Raw genomic sequence first — 27,833 nt, forward strand, 5'->3', positions numbered from 1 at the left:
CTAGTGAAGTGCAAGTAAAGATAATGGACACCACACAAGCTTTGCCTTGAGAACCTGCATGCTTGCTTTTCCAACTCTTTCTTCCTTCCAGGGGTCTGGATTTGTGATTAGGAGGGGGCCTTAGCAGCCACAGGGTGAAGATGGTAGCATAACCTTTGTTCTGGGTTGCATTTCTGAATGACCAAGTGAGCAGAGCCTCTGTCCTTCCTACCCTGCAACCTACATACTGACCTGAATCTCTAGCCTTGGGTTATTATGTGAGAGATAATCTTCTACTTCATGAGACCCATTACATTCTGGGGAATATTTACTTCAGGAGATTAACTTAGCTAATGAATATGAATGACTACTTGATCTTCCTATGAAACATTTCAAGAGCATTCAAGATATGGTTTGCGATGGTTCTGAAAATTAGTAAGCCTTGTCCTTACTCCTTCTCTCCCTCAAATACTTGATGGGCAGAGGAAGCTTAGGGGAACAGGGGAAGAATAAATGTAGGGCAGATAAAGGAAGGAGGAAGCAGTATGGAGATAAGAGCTCTATGATAGAGGCCTTCACACTTCCAAGGAATAAAAACATCAAAAAAAAGAGAGCCAGAACACTTCCACACTTCTATCTTAAAAAATAAACTACATAACGCCTTTACTGAGTATTCTGAATCCACTGGATATTACTAGATAATGAACTAAATTCTTGCCTCTTACCTTGTTTCACCATATTGAACAGAACTATTTATTACAGTAAATCGAACACAAGCCTTAAAGGTTCTAAGATGAGAACTGGAGAATAGTCATCCTGTGTGCCTTTTTACAGAGAGTAACCTCCTCGTTTTCTTCTTAAGTCTTTTCCAATCCAATGGTGTCTTTTCACTTTAATACATGTCACTTAGATCTCTATCTTAGTAGGGCATCTCTAAGGTCTTGCATGCTAGAATCCCGAGAAGTGTAGAGATAAGCATCGCTAGCATCTGCTGATGCAACAGCGACTTGCTCTCCTCCAGAGGTACTCAGACACACACATTCACGTGGAAGCAGACCAGATCCTCACTAGCCACCTCACAGGAGAAGCCACGGGGGACGGTGTGCAGCAACCCACGGTCATCGCTGCCTAATAGCATCTGATCGGAACCTGGCAGGGCTTCAGAACAAGCCATGTGTTCAGGCTAAAACAAGAATGAGAAAAAAACGAGAACGTTGCTTTCTTCTAATGTGGTAAATAGGGCATGAAGGTTTTGTAGTTTGCTAGTAGAACCAGTTGTGCGAGTTCTCTATTCACCCACAGGGCTTGGCCTGAAGGGAGGAAAGTGTTTTTATTCAGAAAATACCTTAGGATCTGTGGCAGAATGTTTGGATTTAGTGTGTAGGATCAAATTATTTATTAATTTATTTGGCATGTAAGTTGACAGTGAGGTTACATAAGTGATTTATGGAGACTAAGCTTGAAAGTGGAACTATTATATTTTGAAAGTTTTTCACAAGTGTTATACCCTCCACTTCTGTTTTTCACATGGGGAAGTGATAAAAGAGAGCTTCCTACTTTTGCATCTCCTTATGTGTTCCTTTGTTATTAAATTTTGGTAGATTTCTCACATTATTTCATATTGTTCTATAAAGAGTATTTTTAAAAATATTTATTAATTTGGGAGTTGGAGAGAGAATGCAAACTCTTTATCTGCTGTTTCACTATGTGAGTGCCCACAGTCCAGGTCTTCGTGTTAGTGGCAGTAGCCCAATGACTTGAGCCACCACTGCTGCTTCGTCAGGTCTGCACTGGCTGCAAGCTGGACTCAGGAGCCGGAGCCAGAGTCAGGAATCGACCCCATGTACTCTGACGTGAGACACAGGCCGCTTAGATGCTCAGCTCCCACTTTCAGGTAGTTTATTCTAACGTGAGAAGAGAATCACTCTGTTAGTGGATCTTCAGTTTGGAATGGAAATAGCATTAGGTAAGAAATCCCCCACACATTTTTAATATGTATGCCTCTATAGATGAGTATGTGGGAGACTGAGAGAAGTCTGCACACAACTAGAAGATGTGATAGCGAGAGACCACAAACCATGAATGTGACAGCAGAGGACACCACGAAACCATGAAGCCTTGAGGTAATAAAATGATTTGCAAAGTTACTGAACAGTAATATGGTGCTTGCACCTTTTAAATCCCCTCTCCTTTCAAGGTTCAGTGTCTCTCAACAGAGTCCAGGTGCCTTCTCAGTATGGCTACCACTGCCGACAGTACTGGGGAAAGCAGTGAGAGAGAGAAGGAGAGAATGGACGTGTGTGTGTGTGTGTGTGTGTTGTGTGACTCTCTTTTATTCCTATCTCCTTCTTCAGTTAGTGGAAAGTATTCTGATAATGTTTCTTTCATTAAGCAACTTGTTTGCTTTGATGAAGACAAATCAACTTCAACTGTTTGTGGCCCATAGAGGAATAGTTCATATCTAGTGGTGAAATTGATTAATTATTAAAGCACTGTGCAATCTCTGCTGAAGGAAAAATATTTATATATGTAAAGATTGAATAAGTCAAAATAATATGAATAGATATGATATGCTGTATTCCATTTTTAAAGAGGCAAATGAAGAGACAGCATAGATCGCTTTTATATTTCACTTGGAAATAAATCCATATGCATATACATTTTACATATTCATGCTTGAGACTATGAACAAAGTTATATTGGTGTAACCGACCATCTCGTCCATTCTTGAAGTAAAGTATTCAATACACTCAAACAATGTTTTGTGAACCAGGAGCAAGCTGCCTTCTTTTGCTTAATTTCTCCCTCCTTCTCCTCCTCCCTCCCACCCTCTCTCCCTCTCTCCCTCCCTCCTCCCCTCCCTCCCTCCCATCCTCTCTCCCTCCCTCCTCCCCTCTCACCCTCTCTCCCTCTCTCCCTCCCTCCTCCCCTCCCTCTCTCTCTCTGTCCCTTTCTCTTTTCACCTCCTTTCTTCACTTAAGGAGCTAAAATAAGTTTTCTTGCTTAATTTTCATCTTTAAAGTCTGACTATGCAGCGGACAGCTGGTTTACAAGTACCCTCACATCTTCTTGCACGAGAACCCTATGTGGGCTGGCATTGTGGCACAGCGGGTAAAGCCACCACCTGTGATTCTGACATCTCATCTAGGTGCCAGTTCCTGTTCTGCCTGCTCCATTTCTGATCCAGTTCCCAGCTAATGGCCTGGGAAAGCAGTGGTACCCATCATGGGAGACCTGGAGGAAACACTTGGCTCCTGATTTCCGCCTGACCCAGTGCTGGCCATTGCGACCATCTGGGGAGGGAACCAGCAGATGGAAGATCTCTTTCTCTCTACCTCTCTCTCCCTCTCTCTAAGTCTGCCTTTTGAATAAATTGAAAAGAACCTCTCTGATATTTAACTCATCTTGTGTAGAAGTTTTGAGGCTCTGAAACATTCAAAAAATTTTCTTGCCTCCAATGATTCTTCAGGATTCCAAGAACTTGGCTACACCACAAAGACATTTAAAAATAAGAAGTACAAGTATTAGCTTTGTTCTATCCAACGTAGGGGTGCTGCATTACTGCTTTTCCCACCAGTGAAACTTGCTTCTCATTGTTTTTCCTAGTCCCCAAACTCCACCATTCAGGAGTTAAAAAATATGTGACAATCCTACCTACAAACAGCCCATATTCTTCCCAAGTAAATGCAGAAACACAGGCTTGATTTCTTGTTACCTAAAAATGGTTGTCAAAATAAGTGGCCATCAGAGCACAAAGGGGAAATTCAGCTTGTTTCCCTATCACTCAAGGCAAGGCTGACCGGAGCATAAAAATCTAAAGGAGTTCAGCTGAAAAGAGACTTGATACATAGTCTTTGTGCTCAACTCTTCTTTCAATCTCCCCCAGGAAGGAGAATGTGATTTTCCTTCCAAGCAAGGAGCAGCAGGGGTTATCTTTTCTTGGGCAAGCTAAAATCTGTCTCCTTGTCAGGGGAGAAAGACCAGGTCAGAGAAGACCCTGCTTCCCAGACAGGGAGCGCAGAAGCTGAGATTCTGGTTCCTGACAAGAAGGATAGGTTCCTGGGGAGGAATCAAGATGCCACCTCGTTTGCTGGGCCATGCGTGGCAGCACTGATTTAGAAATTATACGCATGAGTTTTCGAGCCTTGCCAAGAATTCTTTTCCCATTTTAGTGTCACCAGAGGTAAGGTTATGTGTGACATCTTTTTTTTTTTTTAAAGCCATGAATCTATTCAAAGAATAGAAAGACCGCAATATGGTCCTGCGAGTATACCACTGCTTTGCAAATATGCTAGTATTTTAGAGTGTTTAAAAGGGATTTGGAAACACAAATGGTTGAAGCAGAATGAATGTAATTGGAAATGCTCTTGTATGTCTTTTCCATCAATTTTGCTTTGGGAAAACTTTTGAATCTACAGAAAATTGTAAGCACACATAGTAGAATGCATGCTCATATACCCTTCATGTAGATCTGTGCAGATAGGCTAGCCACTAGCATTGGATCTAGTCTTCATTTTTTTTTTTTTTTTTTTTTTTTTTTGACAGGCAGAGTGGACAGTGAGAGAGAGAGAGACAGAGAGAAAGGTCTTCCTTTTGCCGTTGGTTCACCTTCCAATGGCCGGCGCGGCCGGCGCGGCTGCAGCCAGTGCACCGCGCTGATCCGATGGCAGGAGCCAGGAGCCAGGAGCCAGGTGCTTTTCCTGGTCTCCCATGGGGTGCAGGGCCCAAGCACTTGGGCCATCCTCCACTGCACTCCCTAGCCACAGCAGAGAGCTGGCCTGGAAGAGGGGCAACCGGGACAGAATCCGGTGCTCCGACCGGGACTAGAACCCGGTGTGCTGGCGCCGCAAGGCGGAGGATTAGCCTACTGAGCCGCGGCGCCGGCTAGTCTTCATTTTCAATAAATAATTCAGGAAAAAAAGTAATTGTATAGACAATTGTATAGTGAGATGAAAGTTTAAGGATACAGATTTTAAAATGGCTTTGGTGTTTCTCCCTGAGCATATAAGGAATAGTCTCAGCCCAGTGAGAAGTTTATTTATTTTCATATGAAATATGCAAGTATAATACATTACAAATAAAAAAATCCTTTTTTATAAAATAACAAGAATGCGTTACACATGGAAATCTTAGAGGCTGGCTTGTGGCATAGTGGGTTAAGTCTCCACCTATACCAGTTCCAGCCACAGCTGCTCTGCTTCCCATCCAGCTTCCTGCTAACGCTCTTGAGAAAGCAGCTGAAGATGGCCCAAGTGCTTGGGCCCCTGTCACCCATGTGGGAGTCCTGGATGGGATTCTGGGCTCCTGGTTTCAGCCTGGAACAACCCCTCATTGTGGCCAGTTGTGGAGTGAACCAGCAGATGGAATATTCTCTCTCTCTCTGTCAGTCTACCTGTCAAGTAAATAAATCTTTTTAAAAAATGGAAATCTTAAACACTAAGCCATTTCTTCTTTGTGTTTATAACTTTATAAGCCACTTGGACCTGAACCTCATTCTTTGTTCCTTCTCTATTACTGTATCTGGTGCAATGTGAACTTAAGTATACATATAGGGTGGTCGATATTTATTTGGGAGTGGTTCTTATCTAATAATTGATATTCAAAAATTCACCATTGGTAAAACAGGAACTCATTTAAAAAAAAAAAACTATAAAAGCAAGCAGTAACTTTGACCATTTTTCAGTTCCCTCTCATGTGCAATATGACCAGATTGTTTAGTAAGGAAATGGAACACATCCACACGGTAATGCTGCTCCTCGTGAAAGGTTCTGATTTGCTTATTTAGTGTGTTTTCCTTTATCCACAGCAGTGCTGTCCTGCTACTTAGTAAGTGGATGAGCGTGTTTGAGCAAATCGACGTGCTAGTTTCAAAGCACAGAAGGCGATGGAGAGAACTACCTGTCTGAGTTTAGACAGCTCAGGGTGACATAGCAACATAGCATAGAGTAGGGGGCCTAAGCCACAGAAGTTTACTTTTCCCAGTGGTGGATGGAGGCTGGAGAGTCCATGATGAAGGTGCTGGCAAAGCAGGTGACCTTCTGACTCTACTGTTGGATTGTAGGCAGCGGCCTTCCCAGTGTGTGCTCACGCGTCCTCTTGTTTATTCTAAGGACACCAACCCTTTCGGACAGGAGCTGCTTCCTGATGGTATCATTTAACCTTGATTATTTCTGTGGAGCCCTATTTCTAAATTGATAATTGGGGATTGGCGCTTCAATGTAGGAAATTGTAGGAAGCACAATTAAGTCAACAGCACTAGCAAACAAGAGTTTTTGACTGAAGAAAAGGAACTCATTTTGAAAAACAGGCTAGCTTTATGCATGTTACAGAAATATATTTCCAAACGAGAGTTTCAGAAATATTTATGGCATTCCAGTATTGCTTGAGGAAATATGTTAACTATTTTTTTTTTTCATAATTTTAACCAACTTGAAAGAGGAAAGAACAAAGAAAACTGAAACCATCGTAAAACATCATCCCTCAGTATCTGCAGGCTATGGGTTCCAGAACCCTCCATGGATATCAGAATTTGTGGATGCTCAAGACCCTTTATAAAATGGTGTAATACTTGCATATAACCCCCAAAATTCTCTCCTACTCACTGTATCTTTTTTTTTTTTTTATTTGACAAATAGAGTTAGACAGTGAGAGAGAGAGAGAGACAGAGAGAAAGGTCTTCCTTCTGTTGGTTCACCTCCCAAATGGCCGCTATGGCCGGCACACCATGCCGATCCGAAGCCAGGAGCCAGGTGCTTCTCCTGGTCTCCCATGTGGGTGCAGGGCCCAAGCACTTGGGCCATCCTCCACTGCCTTCCCAGGCCACAGCAGAGAGCTGGCCTGGAAGAGGGGCAACCGGGACAGAATCCAGCGCCCCGACTGGGACTAGAACCCGATGTGCCGGCGCCTCAGGTGGAGGATTAGCCTATTGAGCCTCTGTGCCGGCCCCTCACTGTATCTTCTTTAGTTTACTTATAATACCTCGCAGTTTCAGTGCTTTGTAAGTACTTATTATGCTATATAATGACAAAGAAAAAAGTCTGCACATGTTCACAGTGCAGATACATTTGTTTCATATTTTCAATGTGTGGTTGGTTGAATCTAGACATAAAATCTGCAGCTATGGAGGGACAACTACATTCTAAAAATTCTCTGAGAATTTTATTTCTCAGTACATTAAAAAAGAATATATATTTAAAGAGTAAATATAAATATATATTTTTTACAAAGTTAGAATTATATATTTGAGGAATGTTCTTTGTCTTGTTCTTTTCCACTCTAAGTTATATAATTTGTGTCTTCCAAATTATTAAATAACTTGTATTTAAACTGATTTAACTTATGAAATAATGTATTAAAATTATTAAATAACTCAAATAATTTTGCCATTTTTGTATTCCATTATTGAACACAGATAATGGACGAGTTTCTGTGTTTATTTATTCGGTCTACATAAATCTTTGGGACAGTTCTGATTATTTTGTTAGGATAATTCCCGAAGAGTAAACGTACTGGGTCAAAAAGTATTAATAATTTTTAGACACTTGATTCCTGTTGCTAACTGGATGTCCAGTAGAACTGTGTGCTCTCTGAATCACGTGTGCTTGGGTCCCAGAACTAGGGTATATTATGCGGTGATCCTCTGGTGTGGCCCTGGCAGTTGCATTCATGTGTACCCCACATGTGTATCCCTAAAGGAAACTGTAAACCATACTGTGAAAGATGCTTGGCCCTCTGTATCTGTGTTTTGCATCTGTGGATTCAACCAAACATGGATTAAAAATATTCAGGAGAAGACAAGTCACATCTGTATAAAGCATCTACAGACGTTTTTTTCCTTGTCCTTATTCTCTAAACAATACAACGTAATAACCCTGTATGCTGTATTAGGTGTTGTAAGTAACCAGGAGACGATTTAGAGCATAAGGGAGAATGTTGGAAAGTTATATAGAATTACTATGGCAGTTTATAGACATGGCTTAGACTTCCACAGGTTTTGTTATTCTCAGGGTCCTGAAACCCACTTCCCATGGGCACTGAGGAATGACTTTACTGTTTTGTAGTTTCTTACTTTAGATTAATACTTAGAAACAGCTCCAACCAATAATATCACAAAAATCATTATCTATATATTCTGATATTTTCATTTTTAAAAATCTATTTAATTCAGCAGGACTTTATTTTACTGTATGCTTAATCCCCAAATCCGTAACCATTATTCCTAGCACAATTTACTAAACAACACATTTCCCCAACAATTTGTGATTCCAACTATATCATTTACTATAACTATAAAATATCTGAGTCTGTTGCTAATCTTGTTTCCCTGTCTCCTTTATTTAGCTGTATCTTTTAAATGTAACTGGTAATATGAACAATATTCCTTTTTCTACTAAAAATATGAGGGGGTCTTCAAAAAGTTCATGAAAAATTCATAGTATGAAAAAATAATGCATGGCTTTTTATAACAAAGTAAACATAGTCTTTAATTCCATTTTATACAAACGTTTTGAAGTACACTCTAATTTTGATGGTTTCACCAGAATAATTTAAAAAATCAGTCCATCAAATTAAAATAACTTATTAAAGATTTCTTTTTAAAACTGAACTTCTATTTAATTTATAAAATAGTTTGAGGAGACCATATGTGTGCAAAGTTGTGGCTTCCCATGTTAAAATATGATATGCTTTTATTTATGTGTAGTTTTTTCTGTGTTTTTCTTCAAAATTTCCTGATTATTTTTGTACAGATTTTACATGTGTGGTTTCCCAAGTTTATGTTTGGTCTGTGCATGTCTAACATTCATATTATAAATGGACTATTTTCTACATTGTTGATAAGTTATGATTGCTAGTGAATATGAAATTTATTGATGTTTTACTTGCTCATGTAATAATCAGGGAACTATTTAACTCTTGCATTACTGTCAAAATTTCTAAGTTGTATCTCTTAAGGTTTTCCAAAGCATACTCATTTATCATGTGTATTAAATGTTAAATTATCTCTTATTTTCCAAGTTTTTTTTTTTTTTTTTTTTTTTTTTTTTTTTTTTTTTTTTGACAGGCAGAGTGGACAGTGAGAGAGAGAGACAGAGAGAGAGAGGTCTTCCTTTGCCGCTGGTTCACCCTCCAATGGCCGCCGCTGCAGCCGGCGCACCGCGCTGATCCTGGCAGGAGCCAGGAGCCAGGTGCTTTTCCTGGTCTCCCATGGGGTGCAGGGCCCAAGCACCTGGGCCATCCTCCACTGCACTCCCTGGCCATAGCAGAGAGCTGGCCTGGAAGAGGGGCAACCGGGACAGAATCCGGCGCCCCAACCGGGACTAGAACCCGGTTTGCCGGCGCCGCAAGGTGGAGGATTAGCCTATTGAGCCACGGCGCCGGCTCTATTTTCCAAGTTTTATTATCTTTTCTTGTCTTATTAAATTGGCAAAAACTTTCAAAATACCAAAAACAAATGATGCAGGCAAGAATGTTTATCTTGCTCCTCACTTTAATTTTACTATCTGAAACATTTTAACACTTAATCATCATTTTGACATTTTGACACTTAATCATCATTCTGGTTATTGATATAAGGTAAATAGTCTTCATCATGTTACGTAAGACTCCTATTTCCTATTTTCTGTAAGCTTCATTAGGTAAGGATGTTGAATTATTTAAAAATATTAATCTTACTTTGTCATGGTATTTTCTCCAGTTATTTTTTGGCATTTATCAAAGAGCTTTCTGCTATCATTGATAGAATTCTATTTATCAATGTTAAAATTGCTTTAAAAATAAATTTATGTCTTGCTATGATTTCTTAAGTATTCATGTAGTAATTTTCATACTAGTCAGCATTTGGTGTTATGTCACAGTTATAAACTATATTGAAATAATGTTAAATGTAATTTACAGTGTCTGACTTTGTTTACCATTTTTAAAACAATAGAGCAGAAAAAGCTAATCATTTTCATTCTGACCTGTTTTTTGAATGGCAAACAGATGGGTAATGCCACGCCTGCATTCTAGCCATGAGTGGAGTCAAATGAAGACTCTAGCATGAAAAAAATTATAAGTAAATATACACAAGAAGACTATTCCCCCCGATAATTCAGAACTTTATTATGTTAAAGTTGTTCCAAAGCAGGATAAAATTTATCTTAAAGCTGTGAAAGGAAGGTCTGAGGTTAGTAAGCAGAAGTGGATCCTTCCTACTGTGTAAAGGGCAGACACTCCATGTGTCACGTTTGTCTCCTTACCTAACTCTGATCTTTGTCCAGCTGGTTTCCCTCCCTTCACCTGGAGCCAAAGATGGAGTGGAGAAGGCTTATTTCCACGTAGAGACCCACGTGGAAACAACCCTTGGACTTTGACGATGCCAGCCTCCACTGCTGGGCAACCTGAGCAATGGGAGAAAGGGAAAATATACCCATGCATTCGAAAAGTTTTCAAGACTTCTTCAAATTACGTTTAGGACACAGATTCAGAAAGATTTATTTCTTGCATTTTTTTATATTATAAAACTAGAAGAGGTGACACACCTCATGGCAACGCCCCTCGGGAGACATTAGGCTATGGATGACAGCACAACTGGTAACTCTGAAACCTGAATTAGGCTTCTGAGTATTATTGAGGTTTTTGTTCCTCCATAGAAGATGGGCAAGGGTTTGAGCCAAGGAGTTTGCAAGAGGTCCATATGGTCATTATGAACTTAGACACCCTAAGTATCTGCGATAGCTGAAACTGCGCAATTGTTTGAGGTTTTTAAAGAACCTCGGCACATGAGGGACAATGAAGAATCCTATGAGGTGTGCGGCAGGGTTCCCAGGAACAGCTGGTGCTGGAAACCCTGTGCTCAAGAGCATTGAAAGAAACTGGGATAAGTGTAGACTAAAGAGTTGGTGAATAGTAACTGTGTTCATTTGCCAGGGGTCCCATAACAAAGTACCATAAACTGGGAGCCTTAAAACAACAGAAACGCGTTGTCTCACAGTTCTGAAACTCCAGAAATCCAAAATCAGGGTGTCGGCAGGGCGGCCTCCCTCTTCGATCTGTGAGGCAGTCAATCCTTGCTTGCTCTTCCTAGCCTTGGGGCTCCTTGGCTGCAGCTGCATAATTCCAGTCTCTGACTGTTGTTACAGTGTATTCTCCCTGTGTATTTGTGTTCAGATGCACATCTTCTTGTTCCCCCAAAGAGTTATTTATGTGAAAAAAGGCTTACACACACACACACACACACACACACACAGAGAGATAGAGAGAGAGAGAAAGTGCCAGAGTCAGAGAGAGATCTTCTATCTGCTGGGTCACTCCCCACATGGCTGCAATGTTGGCCAATCTGAAGCCAGGAGCCAGGAGCTTCTTTCAGGTCACCCACATGGGTGTGGGGCCCAAGTATATGGGCCATCTTCCACGGCTTTCTCAGGGGAATTATCAAGGAGCTGGATGGGTAGTGGAGCAGCCGGAACTTAAACCGGCACTCATATGGGATGCTGACGCCGCAGGTGGAGGCTTTACCCACCATACCACAGCACCGGCCCCTAGATGCTCATCTTCTTATAAGGATGCCCGTAGGCAAGCCCTATTCCAGTGTGCCCTGATCTTATTACTAATTTTATCTACAAGAACTCCATTTTCAAATAATGCAGCATTCAATGGTAGTGAGTGTTAGGACTTCAACACATTTGTTTGTTTTTTTTTTGGTAAAGGATTAAATTCAACTCATAGCCACATGAATATTATACAAAGATGAACATAGAGAAAAAAAACTTTTTATTTTGCCCTGGTAGATCATTGCGGACTTTTCAGAGATCTGATACCAAGGTAACCGCCAAGTTCACAGCAGTTGATTAGTGAGTGTGAAGTAGTGAAATGAAGACACTTAGCTGTGAAAGGCTGAGGAAAATAGCAGAGGGTGATAAAAGAGTGAAAGCATGGCACTGGGAATCAATGGGTGGTCATCAGTAAAAACAGGAAAAGGTCTTGAACCAGTAAGGATGTCAAGCTATGGAAGTGTGTTAGAGGAAATGGCCTGATTACTCAAAACATGTATTTGAATAGCATTGAAGTTCTACTAGATCAGGATGTTTTTCCTATTAATATGAATGCCTAAGTTACTTCAACACATTAATGCCAGTGTAGTTGATTAGAATTGATATATTTAGATATGGCCTTGTATGCACATCTACGTGTAAATGTAGCTATTCTCCTTGATTTTTACCATCTCCCACAATTCTTAATGTCACACAATTCCTGAAGCAGGCAAGGTTCTCCTAAGATGGAGGTCTGAGATGAGATAGGCATCTGCAGTTTTTACTCTGCTAGATTTGTTTTTCCTTCCAAGCCTATAAGACCATTTCATTTAATATTTCTACGATGAAGTATAAAACTGCTGTCTGAAAATTCATCTTTTCCCCACCAAACTTTTCCTGAGCAATGAACACCTGTGAAATGCTTAAGATTTTTGCTGCCAAGCATGCCTCCTATATTTAAATAACTGAGAATGTGCAGTATATAGATCCCAAAATAGAATATGTTTTATTATGTTTTAATAAATATTTTGATTAAACAAATTAAAATTGTGCATAACTGTAAGGTTGTTTGATTCAGCATAGCTGAGTAACTTGAATCGTGAAAACTACTTAGAAAGGAGGTCTGATTTTCTTCGATAAATCTCTCTCCTAGGGGAAATAAACAGGAAGAGTTAAAGATGCAACTTAGGGCTTCTCAGAGGTTGCTGTGCCGGGCTGGTGCAGCTCTGGGCATGCAGGCATTTTTCCTTTTAAGGCCAGTGAAGTCCTATCTGTGAAGGCCACGCTGTTACTCATGCACAGGGAAGTTACACCCGGCCAGGGAGAAGAAAACAGTCCTCAGACTGGGTTCAGTGCTGTTCCCGGTAGGAACAGCTCTGCAATGAGGAAGTTTCGATGACCGTGGAACACTTCAAAGATTCGTATGTGGTCAGGACAGAAAGAGAACTGTTATTTTCTGAAACACATGAACAAAGCAACAGAAATCTCAGAGCGGTTATCATTCTGCATCTAAACTGGAGATCCAAACAAATCCTCCCTGATTTAATGCAGATTCTGCCGTGACCTCCACACCCTTCTGTAAGTGCTCTGCACACGTCTGGGAGGCTCTGTGTAACAGCCTGTGCAGATGCAGGGACTTTTCCAACTGCCTCATGACTCTTAGGCAACCTTGCCCTTTCGTTTGCCTTTTGACTGTGCCGGCTCCGGTCTTTTTAGGTTTAGCTTTGGGAAGCTGCCCCCTACTGGGCTTCAGGTGCTAGGAGACTCCTGCACGTAGAAAGGGGAACTGCTGTAGCTGACCCCTCAATGGACCCTGGACTTCGGAGCCTCCTCGATGACACGGTTGCTTACCCTCTTGTTATCAGTCTGGAAACCTTGTCAAGTGAGACATTTCCAATCCCCTGACTGTCTCATGACCGACTTGAAGGCATTAGCCAAGCTTAGTCCAGAAGGATTGTCCTAAAGTTGTTGACTGGACTCTGTCTCCGGGGAAGTTGAGTGTGTCTTGGCAACCTTTATGCTTACTAACTCTGAGAGGTCAAGGTAGACGAGCGATGCCCTTAACATTGACTCATGAACAGAGCTATGCATAGCACACGCATCCCTGGGCTTGCAGAGAACATTTCAAATGGCTGAACCATGCACTTTCTTGAAGTCAGTGACAGCGCGGATGAGGAACGGGGTCAGTCACGGAGGAGAGCCTGGACAAAGGCCGAGTCAATACCAAACAAGTTGTCAGTCTCCCTCCACTTCCCACACGCACCCAAATGTTTCTCTCAGCAGATCCTGCAGCAAAACGAAGGTTGTTATATGTAGTTTGTTCTGATGTATCTGTCATTATCACAGGGCACATGCTCTCCACGAGAACACTTCTGTTTCACTAATCAGACTTCCTTTTGAAAATGTGACTAAATGTAAATGATGTCAATCTCTACTGCTGGGTGGGCTTTATAAAGGCTTTGGTAGGCGCTAATGTTTCTCTATCTGACATAAATAAGGCGATCACGGTGTGTAATGCAATATAGTAAATATTTCTTATATATAAAGAGAGAAATAGTCAATCATTATTTACAATACTGTACAACTTAGGTCAGGCTGCCCTAAGGAATTCTGTTTTATAAAGAGTAAGTCTAGGAAATGGTTTCATCACAGGTTCAAGTTACAGCATGAAACAAATACAGCCTCGGGATTTTTGCTATGCGCAGTACTGTTAGCTTTCTAGAAGAAGACAAAAAACAGTTATAAATTACTCTGAATTAAACTTAAGAGTTTTATTTTATTTACTTATTGTTTTACTTTACAGATTTCTGTGGGTTTGAGATATTCAAATTTGGAAGGCTCAGATGAAGGGACAAATAAAAAATCTGCAGGTGATATAATTTAAAATGCAACTTTAAAGTAAAACACATATTTAAAAGATTGGTTTTCTTATCAAAAAGAGAGAAGCCATGGAATTGCCTCTAGGAACATATTTTTATAGTGAATTTATTTTGATGAAAGATAATTGTAATAAATCACAATTAATGACAGATCATTAAATAACAGCTTAAAAGTAGATAAAGTAAGGGGATTTTTTTTTATCTATCTTTTAATTTGTTAAGTAGTAAATAGGGCAGAAATTAGAGTGGCCAGCAGGGGGCTTCTCTTACTTTACTTCTCTTCCCCCTTCAATTAAGAACTAAACTGAAGACATATTTTACTCTCTAGTTTTACAAATAAAGAAGAAAGGGGAAACGCAGGGTTTGTTGAATTTACATTGGTTCTGTTAGTCTAACCTTCTCTGGTTATTTCTCCCACTTCCCTTCCTCCCACTGTTCTTTCTGTTGCTAGGGTTTGCTTCTGTCGCCTTTGCCCCCTTTCCCAGTCTGAATTCACCTTGGAAAACGTCTCAGGGAGGATTTCAATGATGGGCTCCTCACCAGATACACATTATGAGTAAATTAAGAGCAAAGAATCCCATTTTGGCTTGATGATTTAAAGGGGAGTTACAGAAGCCTGGTTTCGCCCTGAATCTCCATTTGGGAGGGGCTTTCTACAATCATGCGTTGAGTAGTAATACAAAAGGAAGGGAATGGCCATGTGGTCTGATGTTTTAGCTGCAAGCTGTGTATTCCAAGAAATGTGGTGCTTCTGAGAGGCCTCCAGAAGTGGTAAGCACATTTCATTCCACTTGGGGACATACCTCCAGGTTATCTTCTTTCCTTTCTTATGTGCACTGAGTTTTACCTCTTTTCTAAATTTCTTTTTGGGTCCATCTTATAAATGTGGCCTGATACTTTCAATGGTAGGACAGAAAAACTCACCAGATCATGACTTAGGAGGTAAAATGGTGACATTGTGTGTTATCCAAGTGAAATTGCAAAAGAAATTGAAACTGACCTCAAGTAATTCTTCAAACAAGAATTAGGTCCTGACAGAGAAAGCAAGAAATATATCTTCAATGATTTTGAAATTCCAGTTAACTTAAAAGTCAGTAATTCCTAGTGCAATATGCATGACACAGAGTTACTTTAGGATTTTGTTTTAACTTAGAGAACATGAAACTTTGTTGGAATCATGCAGATAGTACAGAAAAGTCTGTCTTAAGGTCATGTTTCTCAAACTGTGATACATGGTCTTTGGACATGGGTTATCAAAATCACAGGACAGGCCTGCAGTTCCTTCTTATTGTGCCAATCTATAGGGTGATAGAAGATTAATATTTTAATCAGAAAGATATTTCTAATTTTATGGTATCTTAAAACTTTTATGAAATTGAGTATAAAATTCTAATGTTTTGTGTTGTGACCTGAAAATATATGCCCCCTGTGACACTGCAGATTCATATGCTGCGATCCTCATACCATAATTGATAATATTAGAAGGTGAAGTGTCAGCAGGTGACCAGGTCATGGAGACAAAGGCCTCAGGAATGAGATCTGCGCCTTTCTAAAAGCTGCCAGAGAGTCCTTGTCCTTTCTGCCATGTGAGAACACGGCATGAAGGCGCTTCTGTGTGTAAGAAAGTGGATTTTCACCAGACACCAGATCGGTCAGCACCTTGGTTTTAGATTTCTGAGCCTCCAGAACTCTGAGAAATAAATTTCCAGTGTTTATAAGCTAGACAGGTTAGGGCATTTTGTTATAGAATCCCCAAAAGTCTAAGACAGTTTGTTTAAGAAGAATCTTAATACAAACTACTGTGGCTCACTCCCCCTAGGTAGACTAAATAAATAAATGCTTTGGTAGCCAAACTCTCAGGTTTCCTGTCTTGGCAGAGCGGGTGATTGATGTGATCACAGACAAGTCAGTTAGCTTTTCATGCATTAGTAAAATTGGTCACAGCTTTTAACCCAGCCCCCAAATGATTAGAAAATTAGGACTATAGGTTGAAATGTTATTTTCACTGATTTGCGTAGATCCATGTATAACCATCCCCATAAAGTGTGTTTATTCAAAATCTTGGAATCTACTTGAAAGAAAAGAAGACAGAAGGATGGAGCCGAGGTATCATGGCAGATTGCAAAAACATAACTGTGATTTATGTGAGCCTGCATAGCTTTGTCCTTTACCATACCTTAGCTTTCAGGGTTATCCTTCAAAACAGGGAAGAAATGCATTTTTTATTACTGGATGATTTAACCAGGAGCCAAGATTATGACTTATAACCTTGGGTTTTAAGACTTCCTATGGGCATAATTTGAGGTTGAAATTTAATAGTTTGCCTCTCTGAACCTAAAAAGAAGAGGTCTACAAGGGAAGATCTGTTTTATCTAGCATGGTTTATTCTAAAACAAACTGTTAAGCGAAGAATTGTTTCATCTAGTTGTCATCCTAGGAATGACGTCTCAGTGCCTTGTACTTGATCCAAATTATTCCTCAGTCTCTATCAGAACAGCTACCCACTCCCCCTCCCAAGGAAAAGGTGCCCTTTGATACTACAAAGATAGTGAGCCCATGATGATCATTAAAAGAAATGTGCAAAAATAGAACCCTCAAGATTCTCTTAAAAATACTGTGTCACTTTTCCTTTCTTTTGATTTCCTTTTCTTTTTCTGCTCTTCTTTGAAAGGGAATGAGCATTGGATGTTAATGAACGAAATCCTGAATTCATCAACATGGCTATCCTTCGAATTTTCCTTGCCCAATTATTATCTTGTTTTGACAAATTTTGATTAAAAAAATATGGGGGCAGGTGTTGTGCCACCGTGGATTAAGCCATGATTTGCAAGGCTGACATCCAGTAGTGGAGTGTCAAAGCTCTGGCTTCTCTGTTTCTGATCCAGCTTTCTCCTTATGCACCTGAGGAGGCAGAAGATAATGGCTCAAATACTTGGGCCCTCGCCACACGTGTGAGAAACTTAGATGGAGTTCCTGGCTCCAAGCTTCAGCCTGGCCCAGCCCTATGGGCATTTGGGGAGTGAACCAACAGATGGAAGAGTTCTTTCTTTCTCTCTCCCTCTATCTCTTTCTCACACCCTCCCTCCCTCTCTGACACTCTGCCTTTCAAATACATAAATCTTAAAAAGTATTAAAAGGAAAATGAAAGGTAGGTCAGTTACTTTTACGGCACTAAATTTTAATTAAAGATCTACTTTCTACTTGTTGAACATTAATTAAGCCTGTCATTACAAAGTAAATTGAATGTATGTTATTGCAAAAATGGAAGAAAACAATAGAAAGGAGGGAGAGAGGTTTGAGGGAGGGAGACAAGTATGGTTGTTTTCTTAGAATTGCGTCTATGAAATACATGAAATCTGTTCTCTTCATATTAATAAAAAATAAAGGGGAAAAGATGTCTAATCTTTTTCAGATAAGCGATTCATATCCATATCCAATTACATGGAGCCTTAGTGGCAAGAGGTTGCTTATAGTTTTTCCCCTATTTCCTGTTTTCACCCTCAATATTCCTTCTTTACTCTCAGTATAATTTTCAATATTTTGTGCTGAAGTCCTTTTAAGAAAAACACAACAACCTTATACTAAGCCAATCACAGGAGAGTACTTCAAAGTACTTCAAAGAGTTCTGGAAAGTGAAATTAAAAGATAATACACATTTTCCATTAGCTTTCTGAAGCACACTCATATGCTGAAAAGGGGCCTTAAAAATTGTGATAAAGTGATTGTGCTAATGGAGGTCATTTTCCACGCCTCTGTTCCGTGCACTTTGGTAGTGACCTACCATCTTCACCCTGATCCTAACTTGGTGGAATGAGGTTGTAGCAGAACTCAAGCAAGAAGGCTGAGAATCGGTTCTGTGTCCCTTGGTAGGTCCCTGCCACTGCCGTGGGAACATGCCAGGACGTTTTTGCAGGAGAAAAGGAAGAGGGGTTCAGTGAAGGAAAGCTGAGTTCTCCCAGTGATGTCATCAAAATTAGCTAGTTGCAGCTAACCAGCCAACTGACAGCAGATGCGTGAGTGAGATCAGTTGAGATCAGGCAAGCGTGATCAGAACTGCTCCGCCCCACCATCACCTGAAAGAAAAATAAAGAAATGCTGTTGTCCTCAGACATTGCGTTAGGAGTGGTTGATTCGGAGCAATAGTTGATTGGTAAAGGATTCTTTGTCCCAGATTTCTCGTATTAGGGATCAGAAAATTGAGGTTGGGATTTACAGTCCCCCTAACTTTATAATGCAACCAAACTTCCCAGATTTGAAGTGGAGGAAACTATTTTTGAATTTTGTAAAAGCCAGAAGTAATTATTGACAATTTTCTCAACCCTTACCAGCTAATTCCAAATAATAGTGTGCCAAACAATCCTTCCTGGAATTATTTTCATTAGTGTTACGGTTAAGCTTAAAGATTTGCCAAGGCCAACCTATGTACTGCATCACAGAAATTATCATTCTCATGGAGTTACCCTCTTTGGCAATAGACAAGCTTCATTTGATGTGCTGAATTTGTAGTGGCTTTTGCTGCTCGAGGGGGTTAACCCTGTGAAACCCAAGTGTCCCTTGAGGACTGGACTGGTTTCCTATTGAATTCCAGTTGCAATTCGAATTGTTGTTCACATACAACAACCACACTATGTCAGTTTGTGACTTCTCCAAAACTCCAACTGCAAATAAAATCCTAAACTTTGAAAGCATAGTTAAGGTTACTCTGGCAAATATATAAAAGTAAAAGTATGGGTTAGGAAATTTAAACTATATAGCTGTTGTGGAATCTTATTAGAATGATATTTGGTTTGAGAAGCATGTAGATGCAGACTGGTTTGCTGTTCTAATGGTTTTGTGTTTAATATGATTTCCTGTAATTCAGCAGAAATCTTGTTTTGATATGCTTTAATATACTAATATAGTGGTTTATTAACGATGTAAAAATTTTTAGTCTTTTTTTAAGGTTCTTGGAGGTGGGATGGGCAACAATTAATGCTCCTCAAGTACATTTTTCTTTCTCTTGGTGCTGATTTGACTTTAAGAACTAGGTTTTCAAAACATATGGCACTGGAATTGATTCACTCCAATTATCATTAATTTATTGAGTGTGTGCCTTTATGCCAGTGTTGTAGTGTCACTAGTTGACTACAATAAATCCATAGGAGCTCTGAAGAAAGTTGATTTCTCTTCCTCTATCAGCCTAAGCTAGTGTGTGTGTGTGTGTGTGTGTGTGTGTGTGAGAGAGAGAGAGAGAGAGAGAGAGAGAGAGAGAGGGAGGAAAGATTTAAGGATTTATGAATAAAATGTAAAAAAAAATAGTTTTGGGGGCTGGCACCTGGTGTAGCAGGTAGAGCTGACACCTGCAAGTGCTGGCATCCCGTATAGGTGCCGGTTCTAGTCCTGGCTGCTCCACTTTTGATCCAGCTCCCTGCTGTGGCCTGGGAAAGCAGTGGAAGATGGCCCAAGACCTTGGGTCCCTGCACCCACATGGGAGACCCAGAAGAAGCTCCTGGCTTCTGGCTTCAGATTAGCTCAGCTCCAGCAGTAGTGGCCATCTGGGGAGTGAACCAGCAGATGGAAGACCCTTCTGTCTGTCTCTCTGCCTCTGCCTCTCTATAACTCTGCCTTTCAAATAAATAAATCTTTGATTACATTGTTCCTTGTCATAGGTCACTGAATCTTCCAATGAGAGAGCAATTCTTCCACACATACTGTAAGTCTAATAAAAGCCTCCAAGTCTCGATTTCAAATCTCTGTTTCTCTCCTACTTTTATTTCTTCCCCCTAAAACTTTGATATTCATTAGGAAGAAGATATGACTTAGAGGCCTTAATAAGAAAATACTAAACTTATTTAAAGGTATAACTTACTTTTAGAAAGAAATCATCCCCGTAAACTAAGCTTTAAATTAGTTTCTGTGTATGTGTAAATGTAGTAATTTGTAAATACCTCTTAGGAACATTTTTTAAAAAAGAATTATTGATTTATTTGAAAGGCAGTGTTAGAATGAGAGAGGGAGAAACAGAGAGAGAGATCTCCCATCTTCTGGTTCACTCCCCAAATGGCCACAGAGGCTGGAGCTGGGCCTAAGGCCAGGAGCCAAGAGCTTCCTCCAAGTCTCCCACATGGGTGCAGGGGCCCAAGCACTTGGGCCATTCCCCACTGCTTTTCCAGGCCATTAGTAGGGAGCTTGATCAGAAGTGGAGCAGCTAGAATTCAAACCAGTACCTAGGGGCATAATAATGAGTAGATCCAAGAGAAACTACTTTAAACAAAAAATCTCTCACAAATATGTATTTTTCACAATTAACAAATTAAAATCTATATTATGTTATTGCTTAGTTCATGTTACTGCTTTTTAAAATTAATTAATTCGGCCAGCACTGTGGCTCACTTGGCTAATCCTCTGCCTGCGGCGCCAGCACCCTGGGTTCTAGTCCCGGTTGGGGCACTGGGTACAAGTCCTAGTTGCTCCCCTTCCAGGCCAGCTCTCTGCTGTGGCCTGGGAGGGCAGCGGGGGATGGCCCAAGTGCTTGGGTCCCTGCACCCGCATGGGAGACGGGGAGGAAGCACCCGGCTCCTGACTTTGGATTGGTGCAGCGCCAGCAGTAGTGGCCATTAGGGGAGTGAACCAACGGAAGGAAGACCTTTCTCTCTGTCTCTCTCTCACTATCTATAAGTCTATCTCTGTCTCTCTCTCTCACTGGCTAACTCTGCCTGTCAAAAAAAATTAATTCATCTAAAATGCAGAGTTAGAGAAAGAGAGAGAGAGATCGATCTTCTATCCTCTGGTTCACTTTCCAAATGGGCACAATGACAAGAGCTGGGCAGATGGGAAGCCAGGAGCCAGGAGCTTCATCTGGGCCTCCCACATGGGAGTAAGGGCCAAAGCACTTGGGCCATCCTCTACTACTTTCCTATGCTTATTAGCAGGGAGCTGGATTGAATGTGGAGCAGCAGGGATTTGAAATGTTGCCCATATGGGATGCCAGCACCTGCTAAGCCACAGTACTGGCCCCCACTGTTTTTTCTAAAGAATTATTTATTTGAAAGGCAGAGTGACAGAGAGAGGAACACACACACACACACACACACACACACACACACACACACAGTGAGAGAGAAAGAGGGAGCTTTCATCTGCTGGTTTACTCCCCAAATGGCTGCAATGGCCAGAGCTGGACCTAGCCAAAACCAGGAACCAGGAACTCCATTTCCTGGGTGTCAGGTACCCAAGCACTTAGGCCATCTTCTGGTGCTTTCCCAGGTGCATTAACAGGAGCTGGATCAGAGTGGGACAGTCAGGACTCGAACCAGCACTCTGATATGAGATATTGCTGTTGCATGCAAGGGTGGGTGGTGGTGGGGAAGAGAAGGAGCAAGTTAACCTGCTGCATCAAAATGCAGGTCTGTTATTCCAAAACTTTAATTTTTTGTTTTCTTACTATCTTTGTGCCAATTGGAAAGGAAGAAACAATCACGTTGGAACAACATGAAAAATGAAAAGAGAAAAAAATCTCAAACCAAACCGAACCTCTAATGTGTTAGTTGTCTATTGCTGTGTAATGACTTAAAACACACATTCACTCCAGGGCCTTTGCTCATACCCTTTGTTCTGCCTGAAATCCCCTTGTTACACCAACACTGGCCTGGCTGTCTTTTTCATTGTGAATGCCATCTCCTCAGAGAGTCCTCCTAGAGAGTCCTCTAGGGAGCTCCTTTGTCATTGAAACCTATTCTGTGATCCTGCGGGGGAGGCAGGACACACAGCAGACTCATAGAATGGCAAACGCCCAAAACAGCACTCCGGCCTCAGAATCACCCTTGGGACATTCGGATCTGGCTAAAAGGCCCATGAGAGTCTCACAGGCATGGAAAGCCACGACACGGTGGCAAAAACAACCTAAATGAAAGATCCTGGTGAGCAAGACCCCAGCGGAAGGAACAGGCCATCAAGGAGGGAGGCGCCTTTCTCCAAAGGGAGGAAGGAACCTCCGCTGTGATACCGCCTTGACTAAACAAGTTCAGAGTTGGTGAACTCAAGGGGCTTCCATAGCCTAGACAGCTCATGGCAAGAGCCTCGGGTGATTGCTGACGCCATAAATAAGAGTGCCATTTGTTAAATCTACAATGGGAGTCACTGGGTACAGGCTCCCCACGTAGGATCTCTGTCCTTAATGTGTTTAACTATGAAACTTAAAAACAACACTACTAGTCAAACAATGCCCTATACCTTGTGCGGTTGTGTGAGGGCAGCCTGTTGAAATCCTTGCTTAATGCATACTAAGTTGATCTTCTGTATATGAAGGTAATTGAAAATGAAAGTCGATGAAGGGCAGGATGGGAAAGGGAGCGGGAGAGGGGAGGGCCGCGGGAGGGAGGGAGGTTGGGGGGAGAGCCACAACAATACAAAAGTTGCACTTTGTAAATTCACATTTATTAAATAATAAAAAGAAAAAAAAGAAACCTATTCTGTTCATTCAAACACTCAGGGCAGGCTACAATTCTATTGGGTGTTTGTTTACCTATTTACTGTCAGCCTCAAGTAGGTATGGACCTCCTTCATTCTGCTCACCTAACGCCTACAACCATGCCTGTTATAAACAAGGCACCACTCAAGAACTGCTTGTGCAATCAACAAAGTTTGCTTGAGTTGAATAAAAAAATGGCACACATTTAGTATTTCACTGTTTCTTTAGGGCAGAAGTTTAGGAGAGAATTATTGGTATCTTTTGCTGAGGATCTTCGATAGCATATAGTCATGCCATTTGATGCTGTGTTCTCATCTCAAGGCTCAACTGAGGCTGGGTTCACTTCTAAGCTCACTCATGTGGCTGTTGGCAGAATTCAATTCATGGTAGACTCTTGGTATCAGGATTTGAGTTCCTTGCTGATTTTGGCTGGAGACTAGCCTCCGTGCCTTGCAACATGGCTTCTTCAATATGGCAGCTTGCTTGCTCAGTGCTAGAAAGGTCGAGAGAATCTGCAAGAGGAAAGTCAGTCTTTTATAACTCCAGGTTAAAGAGATAAGCCATCATGTTTGCTCTCTTCTAGTTTTTAGAAGCACCTCACTTGATCCAGGCCACACTGAAGAGAAAGAGGTCACACAGTGGTGTGAAACTATACAGGAAATGGGGATCAGTAGGGTTGTTCTTAGAAGTCTGCCTGCCATAGCTAGAACTGGCCAATTGTTATTGTCTTAATGTTCTCTCTCTTTAGTGTAAATATTTCATTAAATGTAAGTTTAGTGTCCACTACATTTAATTACATATACCGTAATGTCACAGTCTAGTGAGAATGTTGAGAATACAAAGGAAGAAATTACACAAAATTTGCATGATTCAATTAAACCATTCATCTCTTGTGTTCTCTAATGGGGTTACTGTACACTAGGGTTTTAAGGGGCTGGTTTCACACTGCCTGTGAGTGATTCTCTTCTATAAAGAGAAAAGATGCACTGTCAAATAAGATAGAAAACAGAAATACTAAAGAAATAAAAGATTTGCTAAGGCCTGATAGGATTTGAATCTGTAACTGATGTTTCATACAATATTGGAAAAACAAATTTCTTAAATTTTTCATACAGAGTTTACTATAATTAGAGCCATAGAAATAATTAATAAAGATTCTTTATATGATATCTAAATGTGAAGAATTTCAGCTATCGAGAGTTCTCGGTAACTAACAATATAGGCTTTGATGATATAAGGAGCAGAAAATCCCAACACAGACTGGCACGGAAGAGCAGATCCAAAACTGAAAGGGGAATCTAGAGCACATGAGGGGAGGCATTTTTCTTTGTGTTTACTGATAAAGTTTTCACCCACTCACCATTATGAGACAGAGGTAGACATTAACAATGTTCAGCAACATCCACTTCTTCTCTCCAGCTCTTTCTCAGGTAGGCAGTATCATGTGACTTTCTGGTTAATGTATACAAAACAGAATCCAAGTATACAGGAATAGGTCTGAGATTTCCATGTACCCTCTTTCTCTTGCTCTAGGGGCCAGGGATATTTCAAATGATAGTTTTTCTCTCTCTCTCTTTTAAAGATTTATTTATTTATTTACTTGGAAGGCAGAGTGAGAGAGGGGCAGAGAGAGAAAGAGAGAGAAGTCTTCCATCCACTGGTTCACTCCTCAAATGGCCAAAACAGCCAGAGCTGGGCTGATCCAAAGCCAGGAGCCAGGAGCTTCTTCCAGGTCTCTCACATGGGTACAGGGGCCCAAGGACCTGGGCCATCTTCCACTGCTTTCCCAGGCCATAGTGGAGAGCTGGGTTGGAAGTGGAGCAGCCAGGTCTCAAACCGGCGCACATATGGGGTGCCGATAGTACAGGCAGCAGCTTTACCTGCTATGCCACAGTGCTGGCCCCATGATAGTCTCTCTTAATCTTAGTCTTTGACTAACTAAAGAAAGGCCCCTGCCATGACATTGATGAACTTGGAGATTGTGGTAACACTTTGTATGATAAGATACTTTGTCTGTTTCCTATTACTATTGTACCAAATTACTACAAACTAAGTGGATTAGACCAAAACAAATATATAATCTTATAGTGATGAACGTTGGAGGTTCTAAAGTCATAGGAAAGAATCACAGTTTAGGATGTTATGTAAATTATCTAAAAGGAGTAAAACATCTTTCAAAATTCTACTTAATGAATTGAGTAGCCACATTTTATTTATTAGGTTTACCTATCTAGTCAAAAGACTTCTTAGTCTGTGGATAATTTCTTATGTTTTGCACCCTATTATTTAATAACTTTTAGTTGCAGTATTTTATGTTCTACTAGAATTCTTCTAATATGTAATCTCTTATTTAAAAATCAGTATTTGGTGGATAGATATGTTAAGATACAAACAGATGAAGACCGATGATTAGAATATATGCAATAAGACTTACTGAAATGTTGTGGATTTGGCATTATTTCATATGTGAGTAGACTCTACCAAATGTGGAGGCGGTACTAATTTTTTATCAGTTCAATTCCAGAAGATCATGTACTCAACCACTGATTTATTAATTAATTCATCTGTTTATCCTTTCAACAATCCTTCATTGCTTTTACAAAAGAACTTCAAAATGTTTATGGAAAATGAAATTAAAGCTGGTTTAGTCTGGCACAAAAACATTTGAAATCTATGCATTTTTTTCATAACATTCTTTTCCATGATCTTTTTGGAAACCACCTGCATGCATGTGAGTAAAATATTTTTGCACCAGTACACAGATCTTTAATTTCATTTTCCAGGAACTTTTTGAGGTATCCTTATGGCTTATTAAAGAGATGGAAACTTTGGAGCAGACTGACACCTACTTTTGAATCTCAGATTCACTACTTCACAGCTCTGTTGAGTTAGGCTAGTGTGTGCTCTGTGATTTTCAGTTTTGTCATTTAGGGCCATGATAATGATGTCTACACTTTAGGTTTATTGTGAAAATTAGATTCAATGCATACCCAGTGTTTGGTGTGTTATAAGCGTTCAACAGATGATAATAAAAATGGTGTTTGTTTTGAGTAGGACATAAGGATGCAAAGACAAAAATCTCATGTCTACCTCCAAATAAATACAGAGGCGGCAAACAACAAAAGTGCAGAACAGAGTTATGAACAAGCCCTGGGTCAAAGAGAAGAGGATGATTCAGTCTTTCAAAGAGTCAATTGATTAATATGATATGAGATATTTGAGATGGTTTAGTGGGAGTGAAGAGATGCTTTAATTAATGGCAGTATGCATAAATATAGGGAGTATGAAAAACAATGAGAATAAAAGTAACATCAAGTAATCAGTTTATACAAGCACAGGAATTTCCAAAGCTTGCTCTTTAAGATTCCTGTGTAGCATAATCTGGTTGAAGAATCTTTTCCTAATGTATATTTCCTAGAAAAATCTCCACTGCTTTTATCACATGCTCTTACTGTGCTGAACATATAAATATATACCCCCAAAACATAGTTTCTACCACTTTTGTAAACTTGTTTATCTTTCCTTTCCAGTAGGATCTAAATTTCAAAAATTCAGTAACCGTGACATATTCATAATATTTCTGCCATTTTGAATTAATAAATATTAAATAATTATAATAAACATTTCTTGAATGAATAAATAAATAGTAGAACAATGGTAGGAGATGAATATGTTTTCTAGGCAAAAAAATTAGGCTTTTTTCTGTTGATAGTGAAGAGACATTGTAGAGAGTAGGATGAAGTCAGTAACTAAGGGAAAGAATTGTAAGTTGCCATAGTTGTTCAAAAAGGATCTCAAGGAGAATGGTGGAGATTGAGGAGTGAGACATATTCAAGATTAACGTATGATTTTTAAAAAATTATTTATTTATTTTAAAGGGTTACAGAGAGTGTCAGAGGTAGAAACAGAGATACAGAGAGAGTGAGAGTGAGACAGAGAGAGAGGGAGGGAGGGAGAGAGCGATCTTTCATCCTCTGCTTCACTCCCCAAATGACTGCAATAGCCAGGGCTGGGTCAAGCCGAAGTCAGGAGCCAGAAGCTTCATCCAGATCTCCCACCTGGGTTCAGAGGCCCAAGGACTTGGGCCATCCTTTGTTGCTTTCCCAGGTGCATTAGGAGGGAGCTGGATTGGAAATGGTACATCCAGGACTTGAACTGGTGCCCATATGGCACTCAGGCTCTGCAGTTGGTGGCTCTACCAGCTAAGTCACAGCACTGGCCCCAAATTCATGATTTAAAATGGACAAATCTTGGGGTTTTTTGGATAGTGGCTGTAGTTAAAATTCCTGCTGAAGGAGGTTATTTGGAGAAATGTTCCATTTTGAAATGATTAGTTTAAAGCCTTAGTAAAGCACCTGTTAAGAAACACGAATATTTTCTATAAGTTGGGAGAATAGTTCGTGTCACAGAGTGAAATTCGAGGACATAAGTTAGGTTAAATTGGGAAGATGATTGAGATCACTCAAGGAAAGTACACAGAATGAGATAAGAAAGTCAAGGAGAGAACCACGAGGAACATCAACATGTAAGGGGTGACAGGGTGAGCATACCTAAAAGAGGAGTTTGGAAAAGAAAGATGAGGAAGAAAAGAAAACTGACAGTGTCTCATGTAAATGGGCTCAGTGAGTTTTAGGGACACAAGTATTTCAAAGCATAAATAAAGAGGAATAAAGCTACTGGAATTTTGAAGAGCATTTCCTAAAATTACCAACGAAGAAGTTTGTGGTGATCTCAGCTGGCACATTTTGGTAGTTGTAAAGGAGAATCCAGATTTAAATGAGCTAGTAGCCAGTTGTTTCAAAAAGGGGTATTGTGAGTACACTCTTTCTAGACTACTCTGACCCTAAGACTCAGTATCATAAGGCAATGAGGCAGGATAAATGGAGAGAAAGGTGGAAAAGCTCTGAACTTCTCTACATACCTGAAAGATTGAGAAATGTATGGTCAATATTGATTATATTGTGGTTATAATAGGGCATTTATTATTGAAGGTATTTATTTGGAAACAAAGGTAAA

General features: G+C 40.3%; 1 protein-coding gene across 27 annotated transcripts in view; it reads left to right on the top strand.

The window, feature by feature from the left end:
• Positions 1–648: 648 nt before the first annotated feature.
• The window catches only part of LOC100347331 (RNA-binding motif protein, X-linked 2), a 210,685-nt gene continuing 183,500 nt past the window's right edge, over positions 649–27,833 (top strand). For 3 of the 27 annotated variants that reach the window (XR_016232352.1, XR_016232361.1, XR_016232363.1), the window contains exon 1: positions 14,932–15,139. The gene's annotated coding sequence lies outside the window, so the exon portion shown is untranslated. Of the gene's footprint in view, positions 1,874–1,988; positions 2,103–14,893; positions 15,140–27,833 lie in introns of those variants that run through there. The other 24 variants (XR_016232354.1, XR_016232357.1, XR_016232356.1 and 21 more) reach the window with 20 other exon arrangements.

This window comes from Oryctolagus cuniculus, chromosome 4, assembly GCF_051225735.1.
Source record: "Oryctolagus cuniculus isolate XC-2025 breed Fujian yellow rabbit chromosome 4, ASM5122573v1, whole genome shotgun sequence".
NCBI classification, from domain to species: domain Eukaryota; kingdom Metazoa; phylum Chordata; class Mammalia; order Lagomorpha; family Leporidae; genus Oryctolagus; species Oryctolagus cuniculus.